Source organism: Phyllobates terribilis, unplaced genomic scaffold, assembly GCF_046119375.1.
Source record: "Phyllobates terribilis strain yellow unplaced genomic scaffold, ASM4611937v1 Scaffold_3__8_contigs__length_932513732, whole genome shotgun sequence".
Classification (NCBI taxonomy): Eukaryota; Metazoa; Chordata; class Amphibia; order Anura; family Dendrobatidae; genus Phyllobates; species Phyllobates terribilis.
This window is the reverse complement of record NW_027362763.1, coordinates 204,349,000-204,374,763: the sequence shown is the minus strand read 5'-3', so window position 1 is coordinate 204,374,763 and position 25,764 is coordinate 204,349,000. Positions and strand designations below refer to the sequence as shown.

General features: G+C 42.9%; 1 long non-coding RNA gene across 1 annotated transcript in view; it reads left to right on the top strand.

The window, feature by feature from the left end:
- LOC141258033 (uncharacterized) overlaps nucleotides 1-20,779 on the top strand; it is a 47,849-nt gene extending 27,070 nt beyond the window's left edge. Inside the window, exons 2-3 of the long non-coding RNA XR_012318170.1 lie at nucleotides 11,631-11,707; nucleotides 20,687-20,779. This is a non-coding gene — a long non-coding RNA (uncharacterized lncRNA). The remainder of the gene's footprint in view (nucleotides 1-11,630; nucleotides 11,708-20,686) is intronic.
- Nucleotides 20,780-25,764: the final 4,985 nt, after the last annotated feature.

Genomic DNA, 25,764 nt, shown 5'->3' with positions numbered 1-25,764 from the left:
GAGTTGAGAATGTCGTATAGCTTGTTAGACAATGACCAGGAGTTCCAAAGAGCACAGAAAAAGAGCTGGGAGAAAACATGTAATGAATATTAATAAGATTAGCAGGGTTCCTATCTGTGGCAATTATTATTATTATTATTATTATTATTATAATTTATTATAGCGCCATTTATTCCATGGCGCTTTACATGTGAAAAAGGGGTATACATACAAGAACAATTACAATAATCTTGAACACAATGTGACAGCGACTGGTACAGGAGGAGCGAGGACCCTGCCTGCGAGGGCTCACAATCTACAAGGGATGGGTGAGGATACAGTAGGTGAGGGTAGAGCTGGTGGTGGAGCGGTGGTTACTGCAGGTTGTAGGCTTGTTGGAAGAGGTGGGTCTTCAGGTTCCTTTTGAAGGTTTCCACGGTAGGCGAGAGTCTGATACGTTGGGGTAGAGAGTTCCAGAATAGGGGGGGGAAGCATGGCAGAAATCTTGTATACGGTTGTGGGAGGAGGAGATAAGAGGGGAGTAGAGAAGGAGATCTTGTGAGGATCGGAGGTTACGTGCGGGTATGTAACGGGAGACTAGGTCAGAGATATATGGAGGAGACAGGTTGTGAATGGCTTTGTATGTCATGGTTAGGGTTTTGAACTGGAGTCTCTAAGCAAAGGGGAGCCTGTGAAGGGATTGACAGAGAGGAGAGGCCGGGGAATAGCGGGGGGGACAGGTGGATTAGTCGGGCAGCAGAGTTTAGGATAGATTGGAGGGGTGCGAGAGTGTTAGAGGGGAGTCCACAGAGCAAGAGGTTGCAGTAGTCAAGGCGGGAGATGATGAGGGCGTGCACTAGAGTTTTTGCAGATTCATGGTTGAGGAATGTGCGGATCCGGGAGATATTTTTGAGTTGGAGTCGGCAGGAAGTGGAAAGGGCTTGGATATGAGGTTTGAAGGAGAGTTCAGAGTCCAGGGTTACCCCAAGGCAGCGAGCTTGAGGAACTGGGGAGAGTGGGCAGCCATTGACGATGATAGATAGGTCAGTTGGGGGGGTTGAATGAGATGGCGGAAAGATAATGAATTATGTTTTATCCATGTTAAGTTTTAGAAATCTGGCAGAGAAGAAGGATGAAATAACAGACAGACATTGTGGGATTTTGGTTAGTAAGGAGGTGATATCGGGTCCAGAGAGGTAGATCTGTGTGTCATCAGCATAGAGGTGATAATGAAATCCATGAGACTCTATGAGCTGTCCCAGGCCTAAGGTGTAGATGGAGAAGAGTAGCGGTCCTAGAACTTAAAGACGTTGTCCACTACTTATACATTGATGTCCGATCCATAGGATAGGGTATCAATGTCTGATCGGCTGGGGACTAGCACCCTGCAACCCCTGCTGATGAGCTGTTATCAGTGTCAGCGGCTGCCGGTTGGAAGTATTAGCTTGCGGAGCTGGCTGTCTTGTTGTAGTGGTCGCCGGGGGGTATTACACATCTGCCTCCCATTGAATTGAATAGGAAGCGGATGTGCAGTATCCTGTGGCGGCCAATGCAACTAGACGGCGAAGCTCAGCAAGTAAGCACTTCCAGCCGATACCGATAACTGCCGATACCGATAACTGCCGATCCACGGGGGATGACGGACCCCGGCCGATCAGACATTGATGCCCTATCCTATGAATCTGGCATCAATGTTTAAAGTAGTGGACAGCCTCTTTAAATTTAGCAGTATAGGGTGGGTCAGGGTTAGAAGAGATATCTCCTGCAGCTAGGAGCAGGAGAATAGAGACAGCCGATGGCTCAGTGATTTATGAGGATGCCTTTTGCAATGCATGGTAGGAGAGGATGGTTTTGAATGTTTTATGGCTGTATATTGAACATATGAGCTGAACGTGGGAGAAGGGAGGAGAGATGGACTGATCTGGATAGAATATACTAAAAGCGTGAAAGGTCGGTAAAATCGAAAGGGGAAAAAAAAAAAAACTAAAATGAAGCTTGAAGCACAAAATAGAGACAATTTTGTAGCACTATAGAATAGTAAGCAAGTTTCCTGCATAGCATGTCTATCTAACAGCCCTGATGAACTTCCAGGACGTTGTCAAATATGGCACTTTTACAAAAGAGGCTTCTGCCCTCATGCCAAACCGTGACCCATACTTCTATGCTAAGCCTAAATCAGTGTTTCCCAAACTCCAGTCCTCACAGCCCCAACAGATCATGTTTTCAGGATTTCCTTAGTATTGCCCAGGTGATGGAATTATTATGAAGGCATCAGAAACTGCCACAGGTTCTCTCACCTGTGCAATACTAAGGAAATCGTGAAAACATGATGTGTTGGGGGGGCGTGAGGACTGCAGGAAAATACTGGTCTAAATCAGCGATCCTGTGATTACTATTGGGGTATGTTTACATTGTTGTTTTTTTCTGGTATTATTTTGAGCCAGGTCCGCTCCTGAAAACACCAGAAAAAGCCCTAACAAATTGCTCAAAAGAATCTTCCTATTCATATAAAAAAAAATTACTTGCTGTTAATTTTTTCAGTCTTCTAAATACTTCAGGCTTTCAAAAATACCTGGTGGGCGAAAAGAAAGTGGATGTCACTTCTTTGAAGTGTCTCTTGATAGAATCCACCACAAACTAAGCACTGACCAATCAAAAGGCTGCCAAAACGCTTGAAAAACTACAAAAGCTACAAAACTGCTTCAGGAAATAAAAAATCTTCTCCAAAATACTCCCCAAAGAAAGAGGGTTTCCTAAAGCCGTTTGCACTAGAAAACTCATAGCTTTTGAACATTCTCTCTGGTATACATCTATCAAAAGTGATGCTCCTTGAGTAGCTGGTACTTGTATGATGTGGAGAGGACTTGCATTGATTTAAATGGAATCAATCGCCAGGTTTTTGTTATGTAATCTGAGAGGACCATACTGTAGGAGCAGAGACCCTGATTCCAGTGATGTGTCACTGATTGGGCTGGGTTTTTGCTGTTTGAATACAAACCTTGGTTTATCAGCAGGAGATTATCACTACAGGACATCTGGCCTCATGCCTCCTAGTCCAACCCCGCCCCCACTACTGATTAGCAGCTCTCTCACTATACAATGTACACAGAAAGCTGTGGTGTAAGAGGGGTTATACACATCTCAACAACTGAGCCCTGCTAGATCTGCAACAGAGAAAACTGCTGCACATTGCTGGAATCAGGGTCTCTGTCCCTACATCATGCTGCTGTCAGATTACATAGCAAAAGCAGCTGACACATTCCCTTTAATTAAGGGGAGAATGTACAGTGTCTTTGACCCAAATAACGTCTCTGGTAGGACTGGGGCTAGGGGAGGGGGCTTCACGAGTACAGTCACATTATTGTCAGGTATAGGAATCTTGTATTCCCTGCAGATAAGATGACGTCTCTTACAAAAGACATTCATAGGGTCAAAATCTGAATGAGACGGCTGAAATTTTGAAAAAAAAATCAAATTAGTGTAAAGGAGCACCTATAGTAAAATAATAAACCCCATCGACTATATTTTAGTAATGATGCAAAAAGTCCACTAGATGAAGCTGTGGTGCTATAGAAGGCAGAATAACACTACAGCAGGAAAAGGAGATATAACCACTTCCCAGAAGGGAAATAATGAGAGGGGAACGCCCGGAGGGAGACAGAGGCATTAAAGGGGTTGTCCACTCAAGGGAGTGCAAAACAAAAATTATACTCACCTACTGGTCTTCCACCACTCCTCTATACTGTGTCTATTCTATTATACTATACTGTGTCCAGCCTTCCTCTTAGGGCATCCTTCCTTCTTTACTTTCTTCTTTAACAGGTTTTTTTTCTTAATTGTGGGAAAACAACTTTATTTTTTTTTTACTCCCCAACAATGTCAAAATACCCACTGACTCAAGAAAAATACAAGAACCTCTTCAGATATTGATTGCACAAGTACAAAAGCATTAAAGGAACACCAAGCATCAAGGACACCAAGAAGAAGCCACTTCACAGAAGAGCTCCAAGCGAAACTCTGGAGGAAACTCCTAATCGTTCTTAAGAAAAATATTTCAAAGCTACAAAGAAAAAAAAAAAAAAACAGATACATCGTAACACTGCAAATGTAGCTTGGTGCCCTAAAATTCTGTCTGCTATGAAAAGCTCTTAAAAGTCACAAAACTCCTCCTATCTCCGTGCACTATAGAAGTAGAAGAATGTGAAACATTGCCACATTTACTGGTTTGTCTTAGGATATTTCACAGCTTCAAAAAAGTGAAATATTTGTAAATAAAATGCATTTTTTAAAAACATTTTTGGGCCTGGTTCAGTACATTTTTCGAGGATTAGGGCACAATTTAAACTCCTAATTGGGAGTATTGTACTGCCTGAATTTTAACCATCTGTTCCTGCAGTACCTTGGCAAATGTAGCATTGTGCCCTAAAATTAGCTCTGGTGTAAAAAGCCCCCAAAGGATAAAATGGACCTGTAATGTAGATTAATGTATTAATGGCCATTGATTTTATCTGCCATGTGAAAGGAAAATTTAGAATTCATTATTATGTCACATTTTTTATTGTGTGATTGTTACATTTTGCTTATGTGATAAAGGGGTTCTCCAAATTAAATAATCAATACTTTAGCTGCTGACCATAGAGTGTCTCCCAGCCGGCACCCCCTGTCATCAATTGTAATTTTTCAGAAAATGTAATGGACTGGCAGCGCCACCACAGGAAAAATTAAGCATTACACAGTATCCTTTAAAATCAATTGGATATGACAAGGCAGGAGATACCCACTATCATCTCAAAGAAAAGAGAACTTTATTATTTCCACAAAAAGGTACATGAAAGTACCACCAGAGAGACCTGGACACTTGGAACTGTAGAGAATTCTTTTGATTCTGCCGTGTGAACAATTGTAAGATGAGGCATAAGGCTATGTGCCCACGATGCAGAAATGAAGCAGAAAATTTCTGCAGCATTTCTGCATCTCCCTGGCAGAAAAAACGCATGCAGATTGTGCATGCGTTTTTCCTGCAGAATACATGCGGATTCACATGCGTTTCCGCATGCAGATTGACAAGCGCTTTCCAGGCGATAGCATCACTTGGAAAGTGCTTGACAACTAGGTCACACTATATAAATCCATGCAAACAGCATGGATTTATACAGTGTGAACCGTAAAAATAAAATAAGCTATACTCACCCCCGATGCCCCGGCGTGGCTGCAGCGCTGCTTCCTGTCTGGTTCCCGGCTGCCGGCATATCGCGAGACAGAGCGGTGAAGGGCCTGCGGTCACATGACTGTGACGTCACCGAAGGTCCTTCAGCGATGCAGGCATGCAGAGAAGCCTTCGGAAAGGTGAGTATAAACTTTACTATTTTTTTTTTTTTTTTTACAGGTACAATGGTACCCAGGTCTGGATGAGAGTCTCCTCTCCTCCAGAACTGGGTACCATCCGCACATAGAGACGCATAGAAGTTGCTTGTAGAAATGTACAGACGCGCATTCTATGCGTCTCAATGCAAGTCAATGGCGGCCATTCCGCTGCGCTTCCGCAAAATTAAATGACATGCTGCGGATTTTTGTACGCAGCATGTTCATAGAACATGCGGAATCCCCTTGGGGACCATGGGGTGCGGATTACCATGCGTTTCACAAGCGTTTACGCTGCGGAAATTCCGCAGCATAAACGCTTGAAAAACGCTATGTGGGCACCCAGCCTTACACTTTCCTAACATTTGACGTACATGTACATCATGATCGGAAGCTTTTCTTGAAAATTAATATACAGGTACGTCATGGCAATTAAGTGGGAACAGGAGCTGTTTCTACATAATAGCCACAGGGAGCTTAGATTTATTAATAGCAGAGCTTCAGTTTTAACAGCCTGGGCCAGAACCAGCACCACCCCTGGCTGTTTAACCCCCTAAATGCTGTCATCAATAAAGATCACAGCATTTAGAAGGTTGCGAGAGGGAGGAGGCTCTCTCTCTCACTCCATCAGCACCCAGTGATGCAATCGCGGGGATCCAATGGTAGTCAGGGAGAATGAAGTTCATATAATGACCTCCAGGACTACCAAATAGGGTGACCTGTTTGCCTTTTAGACCTTGCTTATAGCAGAGCCTTTCTGTCATTGTCAAATTGACAGGTCTACTGCATTTCAATGCATGTGTATTGCAATGCATTAGAACACACATGTCAAACTCTGGTCCGCAGGGTGATTATATATGGCCCGTGAAGCTGGGCCCCCCCGCTGGGCATTGCACTTTCAACTGTATTGGCATCCTGGATGGAGGAGAAATTGTATAACACATTTTGGGACCTTTTTTACTTATTTTTTTTCCCTTGGAAAAAAAAATAAAATCTTGGGCTAGAACAGCATTTTAGTGGTAAAAATGTCCTTATTTTTTCTTCACTGCCCAATGGTATAATATTGTGTGACCTGTGGTGTCAATATGCTCACTGCACCCCTAGATGAATTCACTGAGGGGTGTAGTTTGTAAAATGGGGTCACTTATTGGAGGGATAGGTTCTGCTGTTTTGGCACCTCAGGGGCTTTGCCAATGTGACTTGGCACCCACAAATCATTCCAGCAGAATCTGCACTCCAATATGGCGCTCCTTCCCTTGTAAGCTTTGCACTGTGCCTGAAAAGTATTTTCCAACCACATATGGGGAATCGGCGTACTCAGCAGAAATTTTACAACAAATTTTGAGGTTCATTTTCTCCTGTTACTTTTGTTAAAATTATAGATTTCTGCCTAAATCAACATTTTCGTGGAAGAAGCAAAATATTTCGTATTCACAGCTCAATATTATAACATTCTGTGAAACATCAGTGAGTTCAAGATGCTCATCCCACCCCTAGATAAATTACTAGAGGGGTGTAGTTTACAAAACGGGGGCACTTATGAGGGGTTGGCTCTACAAGTGTAACATGGTGTCTTCAATCTATTCCAGCCAAATTTGCACTCCAAAAATTTTATTGTGTCTGTTCCGGGCCCTGCCATGCACCCAAACAGTGGTTTTAGACTTCATATAGGGTATCTGCGTACTCAGGAGAAACTGCATAACAAATTGTGGGGTCATTTTCTCCTGTTACTCTTATGAAAATGAGAAATTAGGGGCTAAAGCAACATTTTTGTGGTAAAAACGTAATATTTGATTTTCACAATGGTATAAAATTTTGTGAATCACCACTGGTTTAAAAATTCTTATTATACCCCAAGATAAATTCCTTGAGGGGTGCGTTTTCCAAACTGAGGTCACTTTGTAGCCTTTTCTGCTGTTTTGTCTCCTTGAAGGCTCTCTAAATGCAACATGGCATCTATAATATGTTGAGCGAAAATTGCACTTGAAAAGCCAAATGGCGCTCCTTCCCTTCTAAGTTCTGCCATGTGCCCAAATAGTAGTTTCCGACCACATATGGTGTATCTGCATACTCTGGTGTAAATTGACTCCACAATCCAATGTGCAATTTCTCTTGTTACCCTTATGAAAATTAGAAATTTGGACCTTAATGAACATTTTTGTGGGGGAAAAAAACGTAATATTTAATTTTCTTGGCACAATATTATAAAGTTCTACAAAGCATCTGTAGGTTCAAAATGGTCATCACATTCATAGATGAATTCCTTGATGGCTGTAGTTTCAAAAATGAAGTCACTTGTGGAGGGTTTCTGCTGTTTTAGCACCTTAGGGGGAAAATCTATTTACGCTCCAAAACTCCTATTGTGCTCTTTCCCTTCTGAGCCATGCCATGTTCCCAAACAAAATCCAATCAAGATAGAGAAGTATATATGCAGATAAAAAAACAATTTTATTCAAATATATATTAAAAAAGGGGGATTCGGATAAAATTACATAAAGGAGAAGAAAAGACGAAGGAACTCACAGTGACAATGAGTGTATAATATATAAATAAATATGTGGACATCATAAAGCCATAATTCATATGGAGCTCATAAGTTAGACTCGAAAGTGACTTGGCACTAGTCACTTTTGAGTCTAACTTATGAGCTCCATATGAATTATGGCTTTATGATGTCCACATATTTATTTATATATTATACACTCATTGTCACTGTGAGTTCCTTCGTCTTTTCTTCTCCTTTATGTAATTTTATCCGAATCCCCCTTTTTTAATATATATTTGAATAAAATTGTTTTTTATCTGCATATATACTTCTCTATCTTGATTGGATTTTGTTGTAAATGAAGTATTGCATTTGATAGGCCTTCCCTTTTTCTGAATTAGCATGTTCCCAAACAGTAGTTTCTGACCATATATGGGGTGTCTGCATACTCAGGAGAAATTGCACAACAAATCTTGGGTTCCATTTTTTCCTTTTACCCTTATGAAAATTAAAAATTTGGGGCTAAAGCGGAATTTTAATTAAAAAAGTGACATTTTTCAATTCCTTCTTCCTGTTTGCATTAATTCTTGTGAAGCTCCTGAAGGGATAACAAACTTTCTGAATGCAGTTTTGAATATATTGAGGGGTGCAGATTTTAAAATGGGGTCTTGTTTATGGATTTTCTGACTTATGGGCCCCTCAGTCACTTCAATTGTGATGTGGTCCCTAAAATTATAGGTTTTGAAATTTAATTGAAAAATTGCTGCTAAGCTTAAAACTTTTTTAACATTCTCACAAAAAAAACAGTTTTAAAAAAAAATATGCAATTATGCTGATGTAAAGTAATGATGTGGTATATGTTAATTATGTTGTGTGGTATGACTTTTAATGGCATAAAAATTGAAAGTTCGAAAATTGCAAATTTTTGAACATTTGTCAAATGTTCCATATTTTCATAAATAAACACAAATCATATCGACCTAAATTAACCACTAAAAAAAGTATAATGTGTCATAAAAAGCAATATCAGAAACCCTGAGATAAGTGGAAACATTGCAGAGCTATTATCACATAAAGTGACACACAAAAGATTTGAAAAACTTAGCGAGGAAGGTGAAAACAGACTTAGGAGGGAAGGGGTTGAGATCATCTGTCTAGCCATACTATCACCTCACCAAGCACTTTCTACGTATTCAATAATGCTTTGGGTCATATAACTAGTTCTTCCGTCAGCCACAGATCAGCAGAATATGCCTCATAAACTCCAAGGATGTTGGTGGGGTTAACCTTCCAAAATGTCACCTACTGTAGTTGTCCCATTATTTGACTGCCCATTCACAAGGTCCTGACCTGTTCCACAGAAACCAGTCAAAGCTGTGGGCTTGCCTTACTCAAGCAAATTATCCAAATTTACTCTTGACTCTTCCATGGACTTGATATCCTGGTATTAGATGCCCCCAAGCATCTTTAAGTGTTTAACATTATCTTCAGGCATTACGTACCTTTGAATCTGGATACATTTTAATAGACACCTCTGGCCCACTGACTCCAATTACCAATGATCCTGCTTTCCTTCTGATATGCCCCCGTCTCGTCTAGGCTGGGATCCTTTCCCTCTTACTATGGCTCCTGCCCTTTGCTGTACTCCATGTTGCATTTTACAAGTTGCCCTGGGACATAATCTCCCTAGGTCTTATAAGGCCCAGTTGGACATACCCCTGTGCCTGAACATTAAGATGGTACTGTGTTCTACTGCTTTGCGATTGCACTCTGCCAACATTGAGCTCCTTCTGTAGCTATTATCTCTTCAGACTAATGTGATTTCTGCTGTGGATTCTATAACTTGCATTTGCACTGATTTAACCCATAATTTCCCATATCCTTCACAAACTGTTAGTGTCTGTGCACACATTGCATTTTTTTCTGCACAATTTTGTCACAAAACTTGTAGGATTTCCTAATGTCAGCAAAGTAAATGAGATCCCTGAAGTGTCATGCACAAGTTGATTATTTTTTCCATGCAGATTTCACTCACAGTAAGGGTATGTGCCAACGGTCCGGAGCCGCATGTGGCCCTGAAGCTGCGGGATAGCCGCGCGACTTCCGCCCTCATTTTATGCAAATGAGCGGCACAATTTATTTTTTTTTTATATGCTGACTTTTCTCATATATGTTAGTGTATGGGGGAAGTTCACATGCGGACCTGCAAGAGAAATTGAAATGCTGCAGTTCTGAAAGACGCGCCGCAAGTCAGTTTCCGCAGGTGATCCGCACGTGGACAGAGACGCATAGTGGACATGGGATTTCTAGAAATCCCATCCACTATGCTGTCACATCTGGACGCTGCGGGTTTGATGCTGCATATACACACAGCATCAAACCCGCAGCGGCTCCTGACCGTGGGCACATACCCTAATGAGTGGAGAAAAATCTGCAACAAAATGCATGTAACAAAATACAACAAAAAAATGCACGTATTTTACGCTACGTTTTTCCTGCCAACACATCAGAATTTGCTGCAGAATTTTATTAATGTTTGTTCACATTACTTGCATTAGTTAACCCATCGTTTGCTTCTAGCATCTGTTATTACTGACTGTTCTCACTACTTTAAAATCTTCTGTGGATTCTATAACTTGCATCTTCTCTGGTTAATCCATTGTTTGCTGCTCGCATCATGAAGTGTCATTTGAGACTGCTCACATTGCATTATTTGCTGTGGACTTGCTAAATACGAGTGTGCTGCTTCAGACTGCCCATTTTCCTCTGCATCTGGCCTCCTTGTTTGGTGGCTCCCGGTGTGTCCCAATTCACTTACATGTCTGCTATTCAGCATAGCTTGCTGTCTTAGTCCTCACAGTTCCATGTGTTTTCCAGCCTGCTGTACCTATGTTCAGAGTCCATGTGTTCACCCTGACCTGCAACTTCATGAATCCTCCTCACCATGTGAGCCTAACACCTACCTGGATGGGCATGGAGGCTCCCATCTTCGCCCATTGTGGTTTGCGCAAGTTATTTTGGGTTCCATCCTACTTCCTCTCTAATTAATTCTTCTTGCAGTCCATCTTTGTGTCACTTATGAATATAATTATCTTCAATGCTGCACACTAATGTCAAATAGCGAGCTTGCCTTCACCGCATGCTGACAGTGCTTGTATTTTTTGCTCATCAACCACTCACACTATACCTGTGATGTATAAAGTAATAATTTCACAAAGCTATCAACAATTACCTTCTTACTGCAAAACCATATGAGAAAGAACTGGGTAATCAATTTACTGAGTCGCAGTGGACGCGCTGTTTTCTTCTTTTCCATAAAGCGATCATTGCCATTTGAGCATATGTGACCAGTTGTAACATCTTATACCGCTGATATAGAGTTCCTGTGTCTATTCATGAATGGTATCTGTCTGTCCCAATAAGTGATAGTGCTGCGGTGTCCCTGAGGCACAGTGCCACATATTTGGTGGAATTGGCCAGTTTTATGGAGTTTTTGGGACCATGTCCTCAAAGTTACAACTGATTCTTCTGAAGCGGTTCTAATCTTTTATGTTTCCTACGCCCTTTGCATCATATAAACTCACTCTCTATTATCCACCACCTTCAACAAGCCGTCAAATTAGTAATCCCATTAAAGTGGAAATCTACTGGTCCTCTAACCCTGGGGGAATGATTTTACAAAATTACTGCCTCCCAAAGAATAGAGGACTTCGAAACCACTGTATTATGCATCTGTCTTGTCTTTTAGGGTTGTGATCCTCTTCCTTCCCCTATGCTCATTGCCCTTTGTTGTGCTTCACATTAGGTCTTACAAGTGGACCGGCATCCATCAGTGACATAATCTCCGAAAGCATTTAAAGGCCCACTTGGACACACCACTTTGTGAGTATTGAGACTCTAATCCAGTGTATTCTGTTGCTATGATCTCCTCAGACTCCTGTGATTTCTACAATTAGCTGCTACTGCTCTTCAAGACTTGTTGATTAACCCATCATTAGTAGAAAGCATTAAGAACTGATATTTAGAGGCTATTTACTAAGATACTTTCATCTCCGCAAACTGCTGTCATTTCTACAAACACTCAGACTTGCTGGTTAACACATAAGTTGTGGTTTAACCCATTGTTTGCTGTTGGCATCACAAATTATTATTAGAGTCTGTTCACATTAAGCAATTATTTGCTGTGCATTCTGCTATCTACATGTGTGTACAGCTACAGACCTGCCTTTTTTTTTTCTCTACATCTTCCCTTCTGTTTATGAAACTTCTAGTGTGTCCTGCCTTGCTTGTTTTTATGCCTGCCATCCAGCATGACCTGTTGTCCAGGTCTTTACATACCTTCCAGACTGCTGTGCCAATGCCTTGGGTCCATATGGCCACTTTGGCCTGCAGCTGCCTGAATTCACCTGACCAAGTGAGTCTAGCACCTAGAAGAAGTAAGCTGTTACACATATACCAGGTTCTACTGGTTATCTTTTTAGACAACCTCTAAATGCCATACCTTAGAAACCAGAAATACATCAATAGTTCTTCCTGAGTTACATTTACTTATTTTTATAGAATTTACCATCTTTTTTTCTCAAATGGACAACTTGTTGACAATACTTCTATCTTACAATGAATCAGACAGATTCCTCCACAGTATCCTCCCTCTCCTCATGTCCACCTTCCCCCTTTCCCCCCCGCTCTTTTCTTCTTCTCGCTTTCACCTCCCTTTTCTTACAGTGGCATGTAAAACTTTGGACATCCCTGGTCAAAATTACTGTAATTGTGAACAGTTAAGCAAGTTGAAGTTGAAATGATCTCTAGAAGGCCTAAAGTTAAAGATGACACATTTCCTTTGTATTTAGGAAAAAAAATATATATTTTTTCATCTTTTACATTTTAACAATTACAAAAAGGAAAATGGGCCAATACAAAAGTTTCAGCACCCTTGGAGATTTGTCTGCTCAGATAACTTTGACCAAGGTTTCAGACCTTAATTATCCTGTTAGGGTTATGGCTTGTTCACCATCTTCGTTAGGAAAGGCCAGGTGATACAAATTTTCCAGCTTTATAAAACCTAGCCTCCTCCTAGCCTTGTCCAAAAAAACAGCAGCCATGGGTTCTTCTAAGCAGCTGCCTAGCACTCTGAAAATAAATGGTGGAGGCCCACAAAGCAGGAGAAGGATAGAAGAAGATAGCAAAGCGTTTTCAAGTTGCCCTTTCCTCAGTTTGAAATGTAATTAAGAAATGGCATTTAACAGGAAGAGTGGAGGTCAAGATAAGGTCTGGACGACCAAGCAAAATTTCAGTTAAAGCTGTTTATATAGAAAGGCAAATCAGAATGCCTTCTTGACTGCAAAAGACCTTCAGAAAGATTTAGCAGACTCTGAAGTTGTGATACATTGTTCTACTGTTCAGAGACACCTTCAGAAATATGGCCTTCATGGAAGAGTCTTCATAACAAAACCTCTCCTGCGTCTTCACCATAAAATTCAGCATCAGAAGTTTGCAAAATAACATCTAAATAAGCCTGATGCATTTTGGAAACAAGTCCTGTGGACCGATGAGGTTAAAATACAACTCTTTGGCCACAATGATCACAGCTATGTGTGGAGAAAAAAGGGCACAGAATTTCAGGAAAAGAACACCTTGCCAACCGTTAAGCATGGAGGTGGATCAATCATGCTTTGGGGTTGTGTTACAGCCAATGGTACAGGGAACATTTCACGGGTAATTCTTGATGAAAACATAACACCTTCTGTAAAAAAGCTGAAGTTGAAAAGAAGATGGCTTCTACAAATGGATAATGATCCTAAACACATGTCAAAATCCACAATAGACTACCTCAAAAGGCGCAAGCTGAAAGTTTTACAATGGCCCTCACAGTTCTCTGATCTGAACATCATTGAAAATCTGTGGCTTGACCTCAAAATAGCAGTGCATAAAGACAACCCAGGAATCTCACAGAACTGGAAGAATTTTCCAAGGAAGAATGGATGTAAATCCCTCAAACAAGAATTGAAAGACTCCTGACTGGCTACAAAAGCGTTTACAAGCCGTGATACTTTCAAAAGGGGGTTCTACTAGGTACTAACCATGCAGGGTGACCATACTTTTGCATTGGACCATTTTCCTTTTTGTAATTTTTAAAATGTAAAAGATGAAAATATATATATTTTTATCGGTCGACCATGACAGCACCACGAGAGAGGGAATCCGCCCACAGGCTTAAAAGGGGGCGGCCCTCCCTCTCGCCTCACTTTGGTTTCCTGTCCTTGATGGAGGAAGCCGGTCGCAGGCGAAAGAACGTGGATGGCGACGGCTGTCGATCCTGCGCCCCTGTCTGGGGACGGCAGCTCCAGCATTGGCCTATGCTCGTGCGCCCCTATATGGGAGAGGCACAGCATCCTGAGCACTGGGGGTTCCTTTTGCAGTGGGGCTGCGCCCCTGTCTGGGGTGGCATCCCCTTTTCTGCCTCAAGCCAGGTGCGCCTCCCGTGGGTGTGGAGGCCCTGGCTGAGCCCCAAAAGTGCGGTGGGGTCTGCATCCCGAGTGGGGGTGACAGCCCACCATCACCCTCCGTAAGTATGGGGAGGGGGGGCGAGGGCCAAGGCGATTGTGTCCCCTCGCCCTGCCCTGGGTGAACGCAGCGTGGGGCATCGCTAAAGCGCGGCTTACCTGAGGGAGCGCTGACGGCGTGCGTTCTCGCGCGAAGCTCGTGCGGCGCGTACTTCCGGGTTTCGGTAAGTCGCGTCCCGATGACGTCACCGCGACTCGGCGATCATGTGACGGTGGCAAAAGAGCGCGAAATAAAAAAAAAAAAAAATGGAAAAAGTGTGCTGATGTGCTGCTAGAGGGGAGGAGTCAGTTTAAATGGGTATTATCAGGTAACATGGCTCAGTGCTTCCCAAAGCTTCATTCTTTCATTATGGAGTCTGAAGGTGTCCAGTTGCAGCAGCAGCAGGTGGAGCAGCCGCCATCTTCACCATCTCAGCGGCTGTCTGGGGAGCCCCAAAAAACGCATCGCGCACGTGGTTCTGGTAGCCGGTCCTCAGGAAAACGGAGCTCGGGGTCTAGGTCTGGTCACCATACCTTCGGTAGAACGGACGAATCTGCAGCCTCTAGGGAAGGTCCCCTGGCTGAGAAGGGTCCTTCCTCCAATCCGGTACCAGCTGTTTTTTCTTCCTGAGCCACCTGGGTAAGTGATCTTCGAGTAAGTTCACTTAGTAATATGGTATCCCTTCTCCCCTTCTAAATTTTAACAGGGGAAGAAATGTACCGCCAAGGCAAGGCATATACAGTGTGCGCTATGCAAGTCTCTTCTTCCTGACGGATACCCTAAAAAGTTATGTCAGTTATGCATAAACCAGACACTGGCAGAAGAGGGTCCTGCTCTAACTTCTGGTTTAAAAACCTTAGTTAAAACAGAGATTCGCAAGGTCCTCTCCAAGAGAGTTAAAGAGACAGTGAACTCGGACTGTGAGATCCCCTTAGTCTTGGATGATCCCCTATCCTCTCCCTATGAGTCGGATTCAGATAATGCTGCCTTTTCCTCAGCTTCCTCCTCTGATAGTGGTGTGGGACAAAATTGCTTCCCCCTTGGTGAAGTGGACGGATTGATTAAAATGGTTCGGTCCACTATGGGCATCACAGAGGCCAGGCAGGAGAAGTCAGTCCAGGACGTTATGTTCGGGGGGCAGGGTCAAAGGAAGAGAAGGAGTTTTCCGTTGAACGAAAAGATTCAGGGCTTAATCCTTAGTGAATGGGAAAAAAACGGAAAGGAAGGGCGCTCTACCTCCATTCTTCAAAAGGAAGTACCCCTTTGAGGAATCGGCCTCTTGCTCCTGGGAAAAAGCCCCCAAGATAGATGTGGCCATTTCCAAAGCCTCTAAGAGTTCCTCCCTTCCGTTTGATGATATGGGAGCTCTTAAAGACCCCCTGGATAGAAAGGCTGATTCTTTCCTTAGAGGGACCTGGGAGACTTCGGCGGGAGCCCTAAAACCCGGAGTGGCAGCTACTTGTACTGCCAGGTCCCTAATGATCTGGCTGGACCAGCTTGAAGCCCATCTTAAAAACAATACCTCCAGGAAGGAAATCTTGGCGGACATGTCCCTTCTTCAGGGGGCGGCAGCATTTCTAGCGGACGCATCAGCAGATTCTGTCAGATTAGCAGCAAGGTCGGCCGCCATGTCTAACTCGGCCCGGAGAGCCTTGTGGCTAAAATGTTGGCCGGGGGACATTCATGCGAGGACAAAGACTCTGCGCTATCCCTTGTGAAGGGGGACATCTTTTTGGGTCGGTTCTGGATGAGCTACTGGATAGAGCAAGTGACACAAAAAGGGGCTTTCCTAACCTATCTGCCCCCACGTACAAACGTCCTTTTCAGAAAAGAAGGTTTCTACGTAATAAGCGCCAGAAGGGTCAGGATAAATGGGAAGACCGTAGACCGAAAGGTAAAGGGCTCCTGTTCGGATCCTCTTCTGCTAGCCAAGGCCCCCGAAAACCGAGCCAATGACTCGCGGCCCAGGTAGGGGGGAGGTTATTGGGCTTCTTATCTGCCTGGACAAATATTTCTTCTAATAATTGGATTCTTGGTCTGGTAGGTTCCGGCCTGAAACTCGACTTTCAGCGAGTCTCTCGTGGGAGGTTCGTCCTGACCCCAAACCGTTCCTCAACACGGGAGCAGATGGCCCTACAAGTGGAGGTCCTGAATCTGGTCCATAAGGCCGTCTTAGTGGAGGTCCCGATAGCAGAAAAGGGACTGGGGTTCTACTCACCGTTATCTTTGGTCACTAAACCTGGTGGATCCTTTAGGTGTATTATTAACCTTAAGGCCCTGAATAAATTTGTGTTAATTCCCACCTTTAAAATGGAGTCCATTAAGTCTACTATAAAACTATTGTTCTCAGGCTGTCACATGGTAGTATTGGATCTAAAGGACGCATATTACCATATACCTATACACAGAAGCTTCCAAAAATACCTTAGAGTGGCCTTGGTCATAGGGGATGAAATCAAACATTTCCAATTTGCGGCCATGCCATTCGGTCTCGCTATAGCCCCTAGAGTATTTACGAAGGTGATAGCTCATGTACGGGAACATATTGTGTTAATTATCCCTCACTTAGATGATTTTTTTGATCATTGAGGACTCAGCCTCTCAATGTGTCTCCCATCTTAAATTGGTCTCCTCTATTCTGGAAGACCTGGGCTGGATTCTAAATCTGGTGAAATCCAGGGTAGTCCCTCCGAGAGTACAGCAGTTCCTAGGTATCATGCTAGACTCAGACCTCCAGAAGTGTTTCCTTCCAGAAGCCAAAAAACAGAAGGTCAAAAGGCTGGTGGAAGGAGCTCTTGCGAACCCGGTCATGTCCCTTAGGGCTGCAATGTCCTTACTTGGTACCCAAATATCTTGTCTGCCGGGGGTAATGTGGGCACAATACCACTCCAGAGTTTTACAGTGGGACGTCCTGCAGAATGAGGTCTCGTTACGTGGGCACTTGGAGAGATGGATGTTCTTATCTCCTCGGTCTATTGACTCTCTACAGTGATCTCGGAACGCCATCTCCTCTCTTTGACAGCCCTCCACATCAAAGGGAAATAAAATTCAAAGGCAGACTTCTTAAGCCGTCATTTTTTAAGGCAAGGCGAATGGGAACTAAAACAGGACATTTTTTCCCTATTAGTCCGGAAATGGGGTCTTCCGGTGGTGGATCTCTTTGCCACAAAGCAAAACCGGAAGACAAAGGTTTTTTGCTCCCTAGATCCGAGAGAAAGGTCCCTGACAGTAGACGCTCTCCAAATCCCTTGAAACTTCAGTCTGGCCTATGCCTTCCCACCGTTAAACCTTCTGCCTATGGTGCTAAGAAAGATCAGAGAGGACAAGGCAAGGGTCCTCTTGTTCGCCCCCTTTTGGCCCAAAAGGCCCTGGTTCTCATGCCTGAGGAACATGTCCGTCTCGGACCCTTGGGTCCTGCCCGACGTTCCGGATCTCCTCAGCCAGGGTCCAGTGCTCCATCCGCGAGCTCCGGGCCTCCACTTGACGGCGTGGAATTTGAGAGGTCCCTGCTAGAACTAAAAGGTTTTTCCCAGAGTCTAGTATCTACTTTATTACGTAGTAGAAAGCCTGTCACTACCAAAATTTATGCAAAAATTTGTAACAAGTTTTTATCCTTTTCTAAATCTTCAGTGGATAAGGGAGCGCCAGTTGGGAAGATTTTAGAGTTCCTACAAAGGGGCTTCGAGCTGGGGTTAGCAACGAGCACCTTGAAGGTCCAAGTGTCGGCACTAGGTGCTCTCTATAACTGTGTCCTCGCAGAAAACTATTGGATTTCCCGCTTTATAAAAGCAGTAGCTAGGTCCAGGCCGGTTACCAAAACTAATGTCGTTCCATGGGACCTAAACCTGGTTCTGAAAGCGTTAGCTGGGTCACCCTTTGAGCCGATAGATTCTGTATCCCTGAGATCTATTACCCTCAAAACAGCGCTTCTTGTAGCCCTAACATCTGCTAGGAGGATTGGTGATATTCAGGCTCTGTCCTCTGGACCTCCCTTCACCCAGGTCCTGGATGACAGAATAATTCTTAGAGCAGATCCAGCATTCTTGCCTAAGGTAGCTTCCCGGTTTCATAGACTTCAGGAAGTAATATTACCCTCTTTTTGCCCGAACCCTAGTAATAAGAGAGAAGCAGATTTCCATGCTTTAGATGTGAGAAGGTGTGTGGTTAGGTACCTTGCTGTCACTCAGCCCTTTAGGAGAGAGAGTTCCCTGTTTATCTCCTATCAGGGGGTTAGGAAGGGGCTTAAGGTCTCTAGATCCACCATAGCTAGATGGATTAGGGAGGCCATTACGCTAGCCTATGTATCCAGCGGAGAGGAAGCACCGCGTGGCCTGAAAGCTCACTCTACCCGGGCGGTGGCAACCTCATGGGCAGAGAGGTCTGGCGTCTCGATGGAGGACATATGTAAGGCTGCTACCTGGTCTTCTCCATCTACCTTCTATAAGCACTATAGACTAGATCTGGGTGCTTCGTCTGACCTCACATTTGGGAGAAGGGTGCTCCAAGCGGTGGTCCCTCCCTAGAATCTTCATCTCTGCAATTCTCTCGTGGTGCTGTCATGGTCAACCGATAAAGAGATTAGTTACTTACCGGTAACGGGATTTCTCGGAGACCATGACAGCACCCTTATATTCCCTCCCTTCACCCCTTTTTGGGAGCACTTCTTATCTGTTTTCATTCTTTATTCTCACACATTGGTGTTGTAAGAAAATGTATATACTGTTTGTTTCATGATTATGTTGCTATGTCTACTAACCGGGCGGTCCTCTCAATGCTCTGTAATCCAAACTGAGGCGAGAGGGAGGGCCGCCCCTTTTAAGCCTGTAGGTTTCCTGTCCTTGGTGGGCGGATTCCCTCTCTCGTGGTGCTGTCATGGTCTCCGAGAAATCCCGTTACCGGTAAGTAACTAATCTCTTTTGCCTAAATACAAAGGAAATGTATCATCTTTAACTTTAGGCCTTTTAGAGATCATTTCATCTTCAACTTGCTTAACTGTTAACAATAACAGTAATTTTGACCAGGGGTGCCCAAACTTTTACATGCCACTGTATGTGCACACAACTGTCTGCAATACTCTATTTTTGTTCTTAGAATTTTGATAGGCTGGAATCTAGCTGCATATTGTCAATTTTCTCTTCTTCCTCTTTTAGGCTACGGTCAGACAACTGTAGATTCACTCATCTGAGAGAATCGGGCCGATTATGAAGATGATTCTCTGATCAAACTTTGAGCAGAGTTTGATCCGAGTGTCGGCATAGTGTGATCTGATTCTCTCGGATGAGATAACCGTAGCACAGTGTGAGGAGAAGATGGAGAGCAAAATTTCTCCATCTTCTCCATTCTGTGAGTTTGTGGAAATCGGACTGCAATCAGATGTCATTTGAGTGCAGTCTGGTGATTTACACGCGCTCAATGATGACAGACTCTGTCAGTGAAACAAGTCGGTTATCAGCACCGCCTCATTTAACAAAATCGGATAGCACTCATCCGATGTAAACGCTGGTGTGAGCGAGCCCTAACGCCTCCATACACAGATTGGATTCCTTCGCCTGTCTACTCCGCCTCCCCGTTGCACTTTTCCATATATATTTTTCTGCTATACATCTCTTTGATGTTATTGCTCCGCAATAATTTTTATGGAAATCAATAAACATTAAATATAGCAACAAAAATTGTGTCCGAAGGTGTCTGTATCCCTTAATGTATGCAGTCAACATCTTACTTGTGTGAGTAGTTATTACTATAATTTGATGGGTTGAGTCTGGTTGGTAATGTCAAAAATAATTCTATTTTACCAATATTATGTTTCAGTTAGCAAGTTACTTTTATTTACTTATTTAATACAGTTTTTCCTTCTCACTTGATTATGTGGTGATGACCTTTTGAAGGAAAATTCTTAATATAGTTGTTTGATCTCCACAAAACCGACCCAAACACCCAAATTCTAATAGTAGATAGTAGCCCTACCATTTAAGGGTTCAGGTTTTTCTGGTTTCTCCTCCTGTGCTTCTCTGGTTTCTTCTCATCTTGTACCTTCAGCTGCCATAACTTGCTTTTTGTCTTTATTATTAGCTCCGAAAATTACAGTAATTAACTTGAGCACTTTCTTTTCCCCCTCCCCCTCATAAATATCTCAGCTGATAATATGCTTGCGTGCCCAGATAAGCTTACACCTGTGAGTTTCTAGAGAAGTAAAGATAGGTTTGCATATATGATATAGATATTCTTGTATAGAAACCGAGCATATGTGTGCATTTACTTTTTTTAATTCCACTTTTCTGTGTTTTTTTTTTTTTATATTTTATATTGTTGTGCCAGAATTCAAGTGTCAGTTGTGAAAATCTTTATGGACAAATCTATTAATATTTTGCACCAAAAAAGGACATATGTTGGGTCTTTGCTGGATGCTTTGTAAGTATGTCTAGAAAAGAGGCAGTAACTTTGTCTATTTGTAAGATGTGGCAGATAATTTACTAGCTTTTAAATGCAATAATCTGATTTGGCATATACCACCCTAACAGGCATTCCTCACATGTATTAAAGCTGTCAAACAGTCACAAATCATGCACACGGAGTGACACAAATATAACATTCGAGCATGCCAAAGATGCTCGGAAAACACCCGAGCATGCTCGTAAATCTCGAGTAACAAGCATGCTCGCTCATCACTATTTAAAATAGAAAACTGAGCCTAACATGCCCCGAGGATGTGCCAAATCTATCTTACAGCAGATTGGTTGCATCTTCTTACTGCCTCATCTAGGTTTATGTTGTCTGAATGTTATACAGCAATAGTAAACCTACCCCAGGCTGCTCAAAGAAAACAGACAAGTAAAGATTTGGTGTTTAAATTGCTACCAAACGTTTAACTGACTTGGGCAAGTGCTGGATAAAGTGAGTTAAGAGCAGCAAACAAGCATAAGGCTACGTTCCCACAATGAAATTTGGTGCGTTTTTTACGCTGCGTATTTTTGCTGCTTCAAAAACGCAGCGTCTTACAGTTCCAGCAAAGTGGATGGGATTTATAGAAATCTCATGTCCACTGCGCTTCTTTTTAACGCAGGGTAAACTGACCTGCCGTGCATATCTGCAGCATGTAAATTTCTCTTGCGGATGCACTGAGTTTTATTTGCGGAATTTCCCCATAGAACTGCATTAGATACAGAAATTCTGCAGGTAAAAAACGCAAATGCTGCAGAAATGCATCAAAAATCCATGTAATCAGCACCTAAGTATGTGAATATAGGTTTGTCAAAGCCAAATACCAGTATCAAAAACAAAGCGGCTTTATTTAAAGCATGACACACAAAAAAGAGACAAAAACCGCAGCATCAAAAACGTGATAGACGCACACAAAAATGCAATAAAAAAACACAAGTAACCTAATTTAAATAATAGATGCAGAAATTCTGCAACATCAAAAATGCACAAAAAAGCTCATCGGTGGAAACGTAGCTTAAGAGTTCGCTCACACTGGCATATAAATCGGACGAGTGCAATGCAAGAAAACATCGCATTGCACTATGACCAATATTATACAATGAGTCAGTACTCATCTACGAGTTCTTTCTCAGCTCAGATCGGACTGCGAAAAAAATTGCAGTATATTGTGATTGTCTGCGAGAATCAGACCGCACTCGCCAATGCAAGTCAATGGGTGTGAGAAAAAAATCGCACAGCACACGGACCATACGTGTGCCGTCCGATTCTTTCGCACACATCTCAAAGGAAACTCGACATTTCATCAGCAAAGTGCAGTAAATTTACAGCCCGAACCGTCAGAATAGATAGAAATATGTCAGTGAGATATATATTTAGTGCCGTGAGTGTGTAGTTTACTGTACATGTATTTAGGTAATAAAGAAATAAATTTAAAAAATGTGTGGGGTCCCCCTTATTTTTAATAACCAGCTAAGTGAAAGCAGACAACTGTAAGCTGGTCTTATTAGTCTGGGAAGGGGACAATAACCATGGAGCTCCCCAGTCAATTAATATCAGCTCACAGCTGTCTGCTTAGCCATTACTGGTTACTAAAAAGGGGAGAACCCTAAAAAAATGACGTGGGGTCCCCCCCCTATTTTTAGTCAGAAAAGGCTCAGCAGACCGCTGCGGGCTGATATTAATTGGCTGGGTAAATCCAAGGATATTTGCCCCTTCCCCAGCCTAATAAGAACAGCCCTCAGCCACCCCAGAAATGACGCATCCATTGGATTCGCCAATTCTGGCTCCTAGCCTCGGCTCTTCCCGATTGCTCTGGTGCGTTGGCCATCGGGGTAATGGTTTTGGGGTTGATGTCAGCTGTGTAATGTCCGCTGACATCAAGACCAGGGGTTAGTAATGGAGAGGCGTCTGTCAGACATTCCCATCACTAACCCCAGAGTCAAAAGAAAGAAACACATACACAAAAGTCCCTTTATTTGTAAAAAGCACTCCCCGACAATTCCCCTCTTTTACTTATCACCATAAAGAAATAATCCACAGGGTCCGCCGTAATCCAAATGGAAGTCCCACGACAATCCCAGTCGTCTTCATCCAGCCCTGTTCAGAAAACGCTGGTTCTCAGGCTTCGCAGTAAGTTCTCACGCTGCGAACAGTGACGTCAGTTCAGCGGCTGTGAACTGTGATAACCTTACTGACGTCCCCGCTCGTCACATCAGTCAGGTTCTCGCACTACGCAGTCTATATAGCTGCGTTCTCTGACCGGTGCTCCATAGACTGGACAAATTAGACGGGGATCATCATGGACCTCCATATTATGGATTACGGTTGAGCCTTTGGATTATTTTTTTATGGTAATAGGTAAGAGAGCGGAATTGTAGGGGAGTGCTTTTTACAAATAACGGACTTTTGTGTGTGTCTCTTTCTTTTGACTATGGGGTTAGTAATGGGGTGTCTTATAGACACCTCTCCATTACTAACCAGTGGGCTTGGTGTCAGCGGACATTACACAGCTGACATCAACCCCAAAACCATTACCCTGATTACTAACGCACCAGGGCAATCTGGAAGAGCTGAGGCTAAGCGCCAGAATTGGCGCTTCTAATGGATGCGCCATTTCTGGGGCGACTGAAGGCTGGTCTTATTAGGCTGGTAAGGGGCAAATATCAATGGACCTTGGCTGAGAAAAAGGTGTCCTACAGTAAATTTATCACTTAAACATGAACCATTTATGAGGGAGTCGGAGTCGTGGAGTCGGTGTCATGGAAATTGAGGAGTCGGAGTCGAAGGTTTGGCTTACCGACTACACAGCCCTGGTTTCTTCTATCGTGGTTTCATTAGAAATATAGGTGAGTCGTTAGCTAAAAATTATTTATTATAGACTGCTTGAGAACATTTCTTATCTGCAGAAAACACCATCAGTACCCATAAGATCATCTTCAAGTTCAGACAGTAAAGTAGCAGGTTTTGTATTTTGATTTCTTCCTTTACCTGTGAGAAATAACCTCATGTTCCATCTTTGTAGGATAAGTTACTACAAAGATGTTGATAGAGGATGTTTATTAATTTATATAATGGTAGCATATTCTCCTCTACCTTTAGTGTAAAGTCAAAATCATTTTATCTTCCATTCTCCTGATTTTTACTATTTATAAGATGGCGTGTGGATTTTTTGTCCCAAAATTGTATATACTTTTCAGCTGAGTTTGTATGTAAATTGTGGTTACAGCCACCACCACTCACTATGCACTGAGCAGTTACTGAAGCAGAGCCCCACGGCTTCAGAACACTATTAATCTGCAGATTAACCCCATATCTGCAGGTTAAGTGTTTTTTTACATGACAGGTTCCCTTTTTTTTTTAAATCAGATACATTTTTATTAATTTAACGATAGAATAATAAAATACATCTTCAGTACAATAATTTCCCATTTTCTTATTATCAAAAAGAACCCCTCACCCACCCCCCCTCCCCTTTTACGGACGACCATAAACCTTTATCGTTATATAAAATATGGTTCAACATCTTATAATCATTACAATGTATTTTATAATGTAATGTAATCACCGGATTCTTTCCTCCAAAAGCATTAATCACACCTTCCATGGTGCCCATAGGTTGTCACTGAGTTTGGCGTTTTTCCTTTTTAAATAAATTTTTTCCTCCATTCGTACCACATACTCCACCTGCCTTATATACTCCTGTCTAGAGGGAGGTTCCGGTCACACCCAATACCTAGCTATTACTTTCCTAGCTGCATATAAGAGTCTGGCAATTGCCAGTTTTGCGACATCATTCCCCACAAGTTCTTCCACATATCCCAGCAAGAAAACCACTGGATCTCTAGGAATTATACAATGATACCGTCCTTCAAATAGGGCAGCTACTTCAGACCAATAGTTTGCAAGTTTTGGGCAACTCCACATAACATGTAATATATCAGCATTTTCTGACCCACATCTCGGGCAGTCCGAATTCTCCCGTACCCCTATCCTGAACAAAAAATCAGGTGATCTATATGCCCTATGTACAAGAAGTAACTGGGACATTCTGGCAGGTTCATTTAGAGACAACTTGGGGATATATTCCAAAATGGATTCCCATTTGTCATCCTCAATGTTACCAACATCTGCTTCCCACCTCTCCCTCGCCAAAACAGAAATAGAAAGGTGTGAAGCAGATCAGCATACACCTTAGATATGACGCCTGCTGTACATCCCCCCATACAAATATAGTCAATAACAATATCCTTTTGAACAGACAGGTTCCTGATTTTCCTTTGCTTAATAAACGCATGTTTAACCTGTGTATACTGATAGCTGTGTCTGTCTAATAAATGAAATTCCTCTTTCAGCATCTCTAAGGTTTTGATGTTTTGATTATCCATCAGTTGGTAAATGTATTGTATACCCCTTGCCACCCATCCTCTCAGCTCTCCTGTTTTATAAAATTCACCTAAGTTTTCTTTGTCCCAAATAGGAGTATACATAGACATTCCCACTATGCCTCTAATCTTCTTCACCCTCGTCCACAATTTATGGACTAAGCCACAGGTCGGGTATGACCTGCCTATCTTCCCAAAAAGTCCCGACTCTAGGCCCACTACCAATGGACTCTTTTTAAGATGAACTTCCAAAACCGCCTGGATAGTCCCCTTCACCGCCCTCAGTGCCCACCCTCTAATATGCTGGGACTGTGCTGCCAAAAAATATATCCACGGGTTTGGTAGGGCGAGACCCCCCTCTTCTTTCGGCCTCTGAAGAGTCTCCAGCTTAATCCTAGGTTGTCCTCCACCCCAAACCAGATCCCTAAATATTGAATTAATACGCTGGAACACCGACCGAGGAATCCACACAGGGGAGTTATGTAAAACATATAGCAATTTGGGCATCAGCACCATTTTAAGAAGATTGGTGCGTCCCACCACCGATAGGCGCATTTTGCTCCATGTAGATGC